Source organism: Megalobrama amblycephala, linkage group LG14 (genome assembly GCF_018812025.1).
Source record: "Megalobrama amblycephala isolate DHTTF-2021 linkage group LG14, ASM1881202v1, whole genome shotgun sequence".
In the NCBI taxonomy this organism is placed as follows: Eukaryota; Metazoa; Chordata; class Actinopteri; order Cypriniformes; family Xenocyprididae; genus Megalobrama; species Megalobrama amblycephala.
The window spans coordinates 4,818,947-4,831,221 of NC_063057.1; the positions used below are offsets into that span (position 1 = coordinate 4,818,947).

The 12,275-nt window shown below is 38.0% G+C and overlaps 1 protein-coding gene across 11 annotated transcripts in view; it reads left to right on the forward strand.

The window, feature by feature from the left end:
• Positions 1–12,275, forward strand: part of erc1b (ELKS/RAB6-interacting/CAST family member 1b) — a 236,800-nt gene that overhangs the window by 17,424 nt on the left and 207,101 nt on the right. The gene's annotated exons all lie outside the window — the stretch shown is intronic.

The window sequence follows — 12,275 nt, forward strand, 5'->3', positions numbered from 1 at the left end:
TAATTATTATTATTTTTTTTTTTAATCGTAGCATCTGAGTTCATTTCTAGAGGTAGCTTCATGTTGGTCAGTTAGGAGTCTGAATATGGTCTCTCTTCTCTTCTGTAAGCTGGAATATGCAGGTCTTTTTAGTGCAGTTTGCAGTAGCCAAAGGGCTTCATCTGCTGAAATGCAATGATATGAAACGGTGCACCTGGCACTGAGGAAAAAAACCCCTATTACTTGCAGATTGGATCTGATTACTGAAGAACATTGTTCAAGGCATGTCTTTAAGAATAGCTCTATTTGTCTTTAAGTGTTTTTTGAAATGGTTTTCCGAGAGCCTCTGAGCATCTCAGATGAAGATGATAATCAGAATCAGAGCAGTTTGTTAGTTCACACTGGCAGGTGTTACCATAAAAACACTAGATAAGTGCATCTTTTTTTTTTTTTTTTTTTTTTTTCAACGTTAAAATGGACAAATGTTTAACAAAGTCTGACTCTGCTGCAGATTCCTGCTCTTTCCCTTTCAAATATCACTTCTCTTCTGCAGACTGTAGTCTAACACATGCCAGTCCTGACATTTCCCATTTTATTCTCCTTCCTCCATGCTGGATTTTAGCTCTAGTGTAAGCTGTAATTTAGCTATTTCCCATGTATTTTTAGGGCCTGCAGTCTACAGCATGTAGCACACTACAGCTTGCATGTGGCATTTGTATTAACTGTTATCATTATACCGCCACCTCTTTTCAACAGAAGATGTTTTATGTGTTTAGTCTAGTTTATGTAAGTCTGGCATAGCCAGAGTTTTCACCATCAAGAACTGGAACCTTAAAGGGGATCTATTATGCCCCCTTTCACGAGATGTAATATAATTCTCTGGTGCCCCCAGAATGTGCCTGTGAAGACCCCACAGATAATTTATTATAGCTTGTCAAATTTGCCCCTATTTGGGAGAGCAAAAACATGCTTTTTTTGTGTGTGTCCCTTTAAATGCTTTCCAGAAGAGGACGGAGCTTTAACAGCTCTCGCTTCAGTTGCTCAACAAAAACAAAGCTGGAGAATCTCACGCAGCCAAAATGAGGATTGTCAGTAACAGTGTTCAGCCTTACATTGTTCAAACCGAAGTCGGAAACTGATGGAGAGACTCCGGAAGTAGTTACAACTTTTGGAATGAAACTGGAAGTTTCTGAATGGTTTTTGGATAAATTTATGTAGTTGCTGTGAAGTTGATCAACTCATAGAATAGCATGTGCCGTCATGCCTTTCATTCAGGCCTCAGGTGACATTTTTTGAGCAATCCAGTGCAAGACTGGGTTTAAACCATATGACACCTCACATGGTCTGATTAGTACAGTGAACTGGAGTATTTGACTGAAGTCATGAGGGGGCTTATCTAGATAAACTAGATCAATATTCAAAAGGACCTTGATCAGTTAAACGAACACATCAAATTCTCTAGAGAAAGAGGCGTTCAAAGAAGGGATAAAGGAACAGGAATAAGTGGAATGAGAGTTGAATGCACCTTTGAGACCTGTTCAATTATGAGATGTGACACAGCAAACCCTTTTAGTCAGCCAACTCATTCATTCACCTCCTCTGCTCATATCCCTCTCTCTTCATTCATTCAGCCCACATGCTAGTTCACTGGATTCGTGAGCATGCGCTCTCTCTCTCTCTCTCTCTCTCTCTCTCTCTCTGTGTGTGTGGGTATATATATATATATATATATATATATATATATATATATATATATATATATATATATATATATATATATATATATATATATATATATATATATATATATATATATATATATATATGTATATATGTATATGTGTGTGTGTGTATATATTTATTTATTTAATTTATTAATTTCTTTATTTAAATGATACTCTAAATACTCGATTTGTTCAAACAGCTGATTCTTTCAGAAATTAAGTAAATGGCTCTCTTTATGAATGGTTCATTGATTCATTGGTTCACCCAGTTGATTCATTTAAAACGCAGATTCATTCAGAAAGAAAGCACTGCTGTGTGTTACTCGGAGATGCACAACAGTTCATCTCTGGCTTTATAGGTAATATTTTTGTTGGCAAATTTAAGCAAGAGCAGACAATATTGTGTTTAAAATATAACACAATATTAACTTATTTATTGAACTGTTGTATAAACTCAATCACATTTGCACTTTTTGTGATTATTGCGGCCGTAATATAACTCATAAATAACTCATTTAGTTCAATTTGATAATAATTTTAACGCATTATTTTTTCCCATAATTAATTAAATTAACATGTTAAATTGACAGCCCCAGTCTAAATAAATTAAAAATAAAACAATAACTAAAATCAATTTGAATGAATTTAGGCAACCCAACATAATAGTGTACACTGTACAGTATGAAAAATGGATATTTAATTTGAGATTTGCGTAGTTATTACTAGTGTTTTTAAAGATTGCAATCATCTAGTGTAAAGTTAAAGGTAATCTAAGTTTAAAAATTGGCGATATGAGCATGCACAATTAAATATGCACTGTATTGTTACCAATATATTGTGCATCCCTATTTCCTATAGTATACTGTGACAGTTATTCTTTCTGTAATAAATACCTTTCTCACTCTTATTTTTGTCATATGCATAAATGTGGACATGTTGTTTTCAAGTCTATGGATTTAAAATGTTCCTTGTTTACTTTAAGTTTTTCTCTTCCAGTCTTTCTTGTGAACATCTGCCGTGACATTCCCGACATTAGCAAGCACATTCATGCGAGCCTTTCAGACTGAGTGACTGAGCCAATCTGGTGTCCATCAAAGTGTGTTTTCCGTAAGCATGTGTGTCTGCCCTCTGTGGAAGCAGGAACAGATGGCAGACGCGGCTCCTGATGCGCTTACGGTAGTAGTGTTGTAAAAGGTCCAAAGATTCACGCCCCAATCCCACAATCTCCTTATCAAATAGTGTTACTTTTCACAGCCAATTTCCGCCCACACCGATATTCACTGTTCCGGTCAGACGGTTTGTTTCTAATCCGAAATGTTTGAGTCCCATACTTGGAGGAGAACAGATAGTGTAGGGGTTTGTTTGCTGTGTCATGTCAGTAAATGTAACCTAGAAGGGTAGCAGATGGCCAAGGGTGGAGTCAGGAGCTGGCCAAACCTCAGGTCATCAAGCTCCACACTCTCTCAGATGAAAATAAACATCACATGCTGAGCTGAATGACTAGGAACCATGAAAATATCTCACATGATTTTCTTGTACAGAACTTCCTGTTGTCCTGCTTGTCCTCATTATGGTTTGAGGTCTGTATTTACTCATTATGTAATAGATAATCAGCCCATTACTCACAGCTGAATGACTGTGTCATACAATATGCTGTGTACACTGTAGGATTGTAATGGAGCGGGGCTGTAAACACCGTAGACTTTGAGGTGGACGTGTCCCTCTTGATCAATATGGGGTTTTAAGTGGCTAATTTCTTCTAATCGTCTTATCTTTAACATTTTGTTTCCCGCAACATGTGTGATTCATAGCCTTAAAGGTATACAGTAGTTCACCCAAAAATGAAAATGATCCTATGATTTACTCACCCTCAAGCCATCCTAGGTGTATATGGAAAAATGTCCTTGCTCTTCCAAGCTTTATAATGGGAGTAAATAGTAACTGAGATTATGAAGCCCAAAAAGTGCGTCCATCCATCATAAAAGTAATCCATACGGCTCCATGGGGTTAATAAAGGCCTTCTGAAGCAAAGTGATGGGTTTTTGTAAGAAAAATATCCATATTTAAACTTGTATAATAACTGGCTTCTGGCGAGTCTAGTTCCATTTGAAGAGTGACCTGATGCTTGACATATTGATGAACACGGAAGCGCAGACGATAGAGCAAAACAAAATGCTGGTCACAAATTGTAAACTTCTAAACTTCAAGAATTTTGAAAGAGAAATGTCAGAGGAACTTGAGTTTGTGGCCCAGCCCTATTTGTTTGAACCAGGAGAGGTGTCTACTCTCATCTAAGCTTACGCTACATCTACGTCATACACCAGAACTTGACTCTATCGTGAACGGACATTACCGGAAGCTAGTGATTACAGTTTATAAAGTTATAATTATGGATATTATTCTTACAAAAACGCATTGCTTTGCTTCAGAAGGCCTTTATTAACCCCCTGGAGCCGTATGGATTACTTTTATGATGGATAAGCTTTTTTGGACTTAAAAAATGGCACCATTCACTCAGCCAGGATATTTTTTTAATGTATCTCTGAATTGTGTTTGGCTGAAAAAAGAAAATCATATACACTTAGGATGGCTTGAGGGTAATTTAGGGCTGATTTTGAAGCAAAAAAAGTCCCATCCATCCATCCATCCATCCATCCATCCAATCAATTTGTCTATCCATCCAGAGGTCTAGCTTATCAGTTTCTCCATCCATCCAATTTGTCTATCCATCCAGAGGTCTAGCTTATCAGTTTGTCCATCCATCCATCCATCCATCCATCCATCCATCCATCCATCCATCCATCCATCCATCCAGAGGTCTAGCATATCAGTTTGTCCATCATCCATCCATCCATCCATCCATCTAATCAATTTGTCTATCCATCCAGAGGTCTAGCTTATCAGTTTGTCCATCCATCCATCCATCCAATTTGTCTATCCATCCAGAGGTCTAGCTTATCAGTTTGTCCATCCATCCATCCATCCATCCATCCATCCAATTTGTCTATCCATCCAGAGGTCTAGCTTATCAGTTTGTCCATCCATCCATCCATCCATCCATCCATCCAATTTGTCTATCCATCCAGAGGTCTAGCTTATCAGTTTGTCCGTCCATCCATCCATCCATCCATCCATCCATCCATCCATCCATCCATCCATCCATCCATCCATCCAATTTGTCTATCCATCCAGAGGTCTAGCTTATCAGTTTGTCCATCCATCCATCCATCCATCCATCCATCCATCCATCCATCCATCCATCCATCCATCCATCCAATTTGTCTATCCATCCAGAGGTCTAGCTTATCAGTTTGTCCATCCATCCATCCATCCATCCATCCATCCATCCATCCATCCAATTTGTCTATCCATCCAGAGGTCTAGCTTATCAGTTTGTCCATCCATCCATCCATCCATCCATCCATCCATCCATCCATCCATCCATCCATCCATCCAATTTGTCTATCCATCCAGAGGTCTAGCTTATCAGTTTGTCCGTCCATCCATCCATCCATCCATCCATCCATCCATCCATCCAATTTGTCTATCCATCCAAAGGTCTAGCTTATCAGTTTGTCCATCCATCCATCCATCCATCCATCCATCCATCCATCCATCCAGAGGTCTAGCTTATCAGTTTGTCCATCCATCCATCCATCCATCCATCCATCCATCCATCCATCCATCCATCCATCCATCCATCCATCCATCCATCCAGAGGTCTAGCTTATCAGTTTGTCCATCCATCCATCCATCCATCCATCCATCCATCCATCCATCCATCCATCCATCCATCCATCCATCCATCCATCCATCCATCCATCCATCCATCCATCCATCCATCCATCCATCCATCCATCCATCCATCCATCCATCCATCCATCCGTTTTGTGCTATTAGTTTTGTAAGTGATCATGCATACAATATTTGCCTGTGAACAATAAAAAAAAGACTAGAATATCATAGCTGTGCTTTTTTTTTTTGCCTTAGACCAGTAGCATCCACCTATCGAGGACACCCTAGCAACCACATAACACACTAAAAATGACTCCGAACACCTTAGAAAATGCAACACCCTAACAACCACCCACAACACACAGCTTTTGTCTCTCTTGAAGAGCTCAAGTTTGAAAATAAACCATCCTCAAGCCTATAAAGCCACCAAGAGAACAAGGAGCAAAATGTCTTTTTTGTGCTACTGTAACTTTGTTTGCTTACTCTTATTTTGTTTCTCAAGCAGTCTGCGCCGATTAAGGAAAGACTAACAATGTTTGAGTCATGTAATCTGTGCCATCTCAATGTAGTAAAAGTGTGGAAGAAAGAATGCAGGGACGACCGATCATATTTTTATCCGTTCTCACCACGGGACTGTGAGCCGCTGCTCTTTGGCAGACGTGGCGGCCCTTATATGGAGTGTGGTCATGCAGGATAGGTGTGGAATGAACAGAATCCTTGCATATGGTTACACAGACATCCTCTACACTACTGTCCTGCTCTACCTCACTCTGCATAGTTCACATGTACGGGAAACGGTGAGAAAGTTGGAGTACGAAAGGCATTGAGAGGATCAGATGGGAGAGAGAGAGAGGAGAAAGAGGTGGTATTGAAAAGTTTCATGTAGCTTTTAAAGGGACCATGCATGGAAAAAGGCTGGCATGGCATGGGCAGAACTTTTAAGCCTAGTTTTTAGGATTTTTTTTCTGCTTTTTTTGGATGCTGTGCGTAGCTACTAGAAGGGAGAGGGAAAGAGCAGGATTGCTTTGTCCACTACTACTTCCAAAAACCCCACTGACTGTGCAGATGGCCTCTCTGACATGTTCCATTGATATCCTTGTGATCAGCTCCATTCTTCCTGTCAGTCAGCAGGAGTTCCTCCCACCTTCAAGATGTTTATACCTGCTGTAGGTTTATCTGTGTGAACTGGACACATCCTTCAGAACCTTGAGATTATGGGATATCAGTCCCTAATCAGGTGAAGGGTTATATTTTTTTTCTAAATTCAAAAGAAAAAATAATAAAGAAAAAAATAAGGACCATTTTCAGGACTATTTTTGCTTATGCTTCTTTCCTTTTACAATTGCAATTTTAATCTAATTCTCAAAATCTTATTCTCATTTGTGGCATTGGTTGTACCAAATTTAATTTTAGTTTATTGTAATTAAAATAATCAAAATTATATACACTACCGTTCAAAAGTTTGGGATCGGTAAGATTTGTAATGTTTTTAAAAGAAGTTTCGTCTGCTCACCAAGGCTGCATTTATTTAATTAAAAATACAGTAAAATCAGTAATATTGTGAAATATTATTACTATTTAAAATAACTGTTTTCTATTTGAAAATATTTGAAAATGTCATTTATTCTTGTGTTGGCAAAGCTGAATTTTCAGTATCGTTACTCCAGTCTTCAGTGTCACATGATCCTTCAGAAATCATTCTAATATGCTGATTTGCTGCTCAAGAAACATTTATTGTGCACAGATGTACAAAATATTTGTGTACAATATTTTTTTTCAGGATTATTTGATGAATAGAAAGTTCAAAAGAACAGCATTTATTTGACATATAATCTTTTGTTACATTTTAAATGTCTTTACTGTGACTTTTGATTGATTTAATACATCCTTGCTGAAAAAAAAATAATTTCTTTAAATTCTTCTCAAAAAAATAAAAATAAAAATTCTTACTGACACCAAACTTTTGAACGGTAGTGTATAATGCTACAGAAGCTTTGTATTTCAGATAAATGCTGTTCTTTTGAACTTTCTATTCATCAAGGAATCGTGAAAAAAAAATAAAATAAAAAAAAAATAAAATAAATACAACTGTTTTCAACATTGATAATAATAATAATAAATGTTTCTTGAGCAGCAAATCATCATATTAAAATGATTTCTGAAGGATCATGTGACACTGAAGACTGGAGAAATGATGCTGAAAATTCAGCTTTTCCAACACAGAAATAAATTACATTTTATATTATATCCCAATAGAAAACAGTTATTTTAAATTGTAATAATATTTCACAATATTACTGTTTTTACTGTATTTTTAATTAAATAAATTCAGCATTGGTGAGCAGACAAAACTTCTTTTAAAAATATAAAAAATCTTACCGATCCCAAACTTTTGAACGGTAGTGTACATATTTAAAAAAAAATTATATATATGTGTATATAAGGCTAATGTTTATGTGAGATTTTTGCCAAATGACAGTAAAAAAGGAGCACTCGCATAACTACAGTAAATCTGTAAGTTGATAAATGAAATGCGATGTTCTATAATGATGGACAAAATGTCTGAAATTCTCTGGTCAAAAACCATGTAACTCCATTTGAGCTTGATCTCGATAAAAGGTTAATAATAAAATGACACTTGCAAGTGTCTGGACGTATATAAAGCCACAATATCAATATGTATGTATGTTTTCTCATCTGGTCCCACAGTTTTTGGCTTGCAGTTGTAATTCACACATAAACAAAGCAAAATTGAACTTTTAAAGTGCAGCCTCTTTTAATCTGATTTACTCTAATTGAAAATGTCTGTTTTAAAATGATTATTGCCATCCAATTATGCCCTCCCCTATTCACATCTGGTGAATTACATAATCTCATTCAGTTGTCTGGCTTTGCCTCCCTCCGAGGGCTTCATGACACGGCAAGTCTCGGTTGCCATGGTTGCAATAGCAGACCCTCCGCAAGAGCCGGCCCACTTCTCATTGAGTTCTCTTTGAATCAAACTGTGGCATTTTTCCTTTAATAAAACTCCATTAAAACCAACTTTGAATACTGTTATTGAAAATCAGCAGTTTGGCATAGAGACTGGCCTTGGATGTGAATTAATGTTTAATCAAGTATTCATTTTAGTATTTAGATGTGAAATATGTCTTTTTATGAAGGTTAATATAGTGTTCACACAGGCTTCTAGGAACTATGACATGCAGTGATGAAACCGATATAAATTCATCATCTGATGACCAAACATTTGAAGGAGCGAGGAATGGCTAGATCCTGTGTGAATATTACAGATGGCTTAAAGTCTGTGTTGATGTTCTCAGACTCGAGGCAGGAGACGAGCTCTAATTGGTACAGTGGGACTGAATAACAGCTTGTATTGTGATGTTGACCCTGCAGGGTCTGACTGTGCTATTGGAAGGTTTCGAGGCGAGTCGATCGGGACACGACAGCGGCCCGGTTGGAGGCTGGGATACAGACGGACATGATGCACTGAGCTAATTAGAGAGGTCTAGACCTAAAGGGGTCATATCATGGAAAATAGGTTTTTCCTTTCCTGTTTGGTCTTTTAAAATAAGAGTTTAATGTACTATGCAGACATAATCTGACTGCAAAGCATCCAGTGTCCTATTGACACAATGTGAGTGACACAGATTCTTTGCTTTACAGGGTTAGATCACCCACATTTTTTTATTTTCTAATTATTTGGAAAATATATTTATATATATATATCCTGGCTCTTCCCAGCTTTATAATGGGAGAGAATAGTAACTGAGATTTTGAAGCTCAAAAAGCTCATCCATCCATCATAAAAGTAATCCATATGATTCCAGGGGGTTAATAACGGCCTTCTGAAGTGAAGCGATGCATTTTTGTAAGAAAAATATCCATATTTATATCTTTTATAAACTATAATCACTAGCTTCCGGTAATGTCTATCGGCATGTTCACGAGAGAGTGGAGTTCTGGCGGATGACGTATGGTGTAGGAGTAGCGTAAGCTTAGGTGAGAGTAGACGCCTCTCGCAAACAAATAGGGCTCAAGTTCCTCCGGCATTTCACTTTCAAAAATACTCGTTTTAGACTTTTAATTCATGACCTGTGTTTTGTTTTGCTTTATCCTCTGCGCTTCCATGTTCGTCAATGCGTCATGCGTCGGTTCAAAGTTCACTTTTCTGCCGGAACTCGACTCGCATACGGAAACCAGTGACTCTAGTTTATAAAGTTATAAATATGGATATTTTTCTTGCAAAAAAAACAAAACGCATTGCTTTGCTTCAGAAAGCCTTTAATAACCACCTGAAATCATATGGATTACTTTTATGATGGATGGTGCTTTTTTTGGGCTTCAAAATCTCAGTTACTATTCACTCCCATTATAAAGCTGGGAAGAGCCAGGATATTTTAATATAACTCCCACTGTGTTTGGCTGAAAGAAGAAAGTCATATACACCTAGGATAACTTGAGGGTGAGTAAATGATGGGATAATTTAAATTTTTTGGGTGAACTGTCCCTTTAAGCTTTGTGCTACTATAGTTAGATGTAAGTGAGTGTCTGACTGTTGTAGAGACGTGCTGGAGACGATCTGTGAACCTCAGGTTCAGCTCCGTCAACTGATACTGCTGCCTCTGTGCTCTGTTGGTTTGCCGTTGGGTTTCCTCATTAGTCTGGGCGCACACAGAGAATGGAAATCAATTAATTAATGCACTCGCTATGATTTATTCATGATGTCGATCCATGGTGAAGAACTGCCTCACCAGGTAGGAAAGAGCACAGCACGCTTTGTGGTGAAAGCAGGCCAAGCGGTGGAAAAACACCAATCGTTTAACTATCGTCCTTTGTGCGTTTGTGTTAAAGTCAACCTGATTCGCAGTTTGCAACCTGTTAAATGACATTTGAGCTAAACAGTGAGGAAAAATGTAGACTTGATTTCATCCATCTGAGATTTAGATGTGGATGTTATACACTAGATTGAGCCTGACCACATTCAAACACTGCCTTAATATCTAGCTAGCTGTTGGTTAACATCATCCAGATGGAGTGCTTGTCCCAAAGTCAGTGGATTTTTTTTTAACAGGTTTTTGGTTAAATGCATGAAATAAGGTCTGTGGAAAACACAACTTTCAAGCTATTTTCCTATACCATAAAATAGATCAATAATATCCCACTCTTTCTTAAGCTTTGACATGTCTTTAATAAGGCAATTGCTAACAAGTAGCTACAGTAAATGGGACTATAGAGGTTGTCGGGGACATTAAACATCTTCACGCCAAACAGGAAAACTCATCTACTCGCTAGTCCACTTGTACAGCCTTGTTGTGTTTATACTCACAATCTTGCAGACTATTCTAACTCTGACTTTACAACTTGTTGATTTTAAATAAAGATTGAAAGAGTTACTTAATGATGGTGACATTGAGGTGTGACTGTGTGGTATTTTACTGTATTTAGGCTTCAAAATGTGTGTTCATTTGTGAAGATTATCTTGTAAAATCATGAACTTTGGTTGATCAATCGCTGTTTGTTGAAGGAACCATGGTGATACTAACTTCCATGCTGGCCTACAAAATTACGTCATCCCTGCAACACTAAATAGTCTTCAAGGCCTTAATGATGTCGGCTTTAAAGGAAAGACATTTCAGAGGAAGAGCAAATCATTTTTTAACGTGAATTTAAAAAGTACATTTTGATATCATGATGATTTTAAATGGGTATTTGTGCTTTAGTGAAGTCACCACAAAAAGTATAATGCTAAATGATCTATTTATCTTCACTTTTACTAACTTACATGCATGTCAGACATATCTAGACCTTCTTCGATACTCATGAAAGTGTAATTTCACTTATTCTGGATGTAAGATGAAACGTGTCTCTTAACCATACTGGATCCTCTTAGTCTGCCATGCAATTTGCTGTGTAAAAGGGAGGTGTGGCTCTAACATTTTTGTGTGGGATACTTGTTCTCTGGAACATGTTAGTTGAAGGCAGCGCAGTGCATTGTGATGGGCCGAATGAGTCTGTGCTGATTGGCCGAGCAGCTCAGGTCATTCATTGCAGCCCAACCAACATTCATGGAATGCTGGAAGGTCGTTAAGGGTCAGAGGTGGCACATGCTTGAGATTACAGCCTCTCCGTATCTTGTTATTAGGAAAACAAAGCCCATCGCTTCTCATCTATCCTTAGTTTAGGTTAATTTCGAGTCTTCAGAAGACTGCGGGCTGCTTCTAAGTATCCCGTCGCAGTTGAAATATCCGGCTGATTCCTCAGCCAACTTTTTTCCCTCTCCGCTGCATTCTGTGGTTTGGCATTCCACTGAAAACATTCCATCTGTGGGGGCTGGACCGGGATAGACTGATCCTTCTAGTGAGGAAAAAAAAAACACGTGGAGGAAAGTGGGAGGGATGAAGATCCTGTTAGCTCCTGCTGCAGCTTCCAATAGAATGAATGGGAATGCTAATGGATAGGCTACACTTTCAGAAAAAAGGTACAAAAGCAGTCACTTGGGGCGTTACCCTTTCAGAAGGTACTAATATGCACCATTTATGGGGAAAAAAAAAAGGTACAAAGGTATATCTTTTGAAAGGGTGCCACCCCAGTGAACGCTTTTGTACCTTTTTACCCTGAGAGTGTATGATGTTTTAGGTGTTCAGCCAGTTGTATCACAGCAGGAGTGCTTGTCTCTACCATACAACTTGGTAGGAATAGTTTCAAATTTTCACCTTTGGCTGTCTTGTCATGCACAGCATACTTTTCTCCACTGTGGTCTGTTCTTTCAAGCAGTTCTGAGTCTTTGGCCTGAGGCTGACCGATAGTTTTGTGTGAGTTATCACTCTGAAGCTC